We start from the raw sequence: 724 nt of genomic DNA on the forward strand, positions 1-724 counted from the left end.
ATTTTTCTTCTCTCCTTGTTTCTTTCTGTGTTCCTTTCTGTGGAAGAGCGTAGGCTCGAAACGTTAAAGACTTTTTCAATTCCCGAGCGTTAAACTAATACATCTATTTGTTTTCTACACCACTTGTCTTCGTCTGTTGTGTTTTGTGAATTCTCCCTATATATATATATATATATATATATATGTGTACTAGCAGAAATACCCGGACTTGCGCGGGATTCAAATGGCATAGTTCTTTTTATTGTTCTACTTGTTTCAGTCATGTGACTGCGGCCATGGTGGAGCACCGCCGTTGGTCGAACAAATCGACCCCAATTTATTCCTTGTAAGCCTAGGACTTATTCTATCAGTGTCTTACGTAAACGCAGCAACATCAGTTATCAAGCAATGGTGAGGATACTTTTAATTATTACGATTATAGATAACAACCTGGGCTGTAACTTCTGAGCCCGAGTCGGGCGCGTATAAACGATGTCGAGAGAACGTCTGCCACGAATGATATGTTTTGAAACAGGGCAGCTCTAGGCTGACTGCCAGACGCTGAACGAAAATAAATAAACTGCGACCAGGCTCAATAAAAGGAGCCCGAGTTATGGGCTGAAATTACATACTTGAAGTCAGTGTTGGCAGAAATTAAATCAGCTTGCAAATACGCGTTCATTTTACTAAATTGATACTCGAGCTAAACCCGAACAGCCCGAATGCCGGAGTCACCAGTGATATA

The 724-nt window shown here is 41.2% G+C and overlaps 1 long non-coding RNA gene across 1 annotated transcript in view; it reads right to left on the bottom strand.

Moving 5' to 3' along the window:
- Window positions 1-724, bottom strand: part of LOC128247615 (uncharacterized) — a 99,188-nt gene that overhangs the window by 97,275 nt on the left and 1,189 nt on the right. The gene's annotated exons all lie outside the window — the stretch shown is intronic.

This window comes from Octopus bimaculoides, chromosome 4 (genome assembly GCF_001194135.2).
Source record: "Octopus bimaculoides isolate UCB-OBI-ISO-001 chromosome 4, ASM119413v2, whole genome shotgun sequence".
NCBI lineage: Eukaryota > Metazoa > Mollusca > Cephalopoda > Octopoda > Octopodidae > Octopus > Octopus bimaculoides.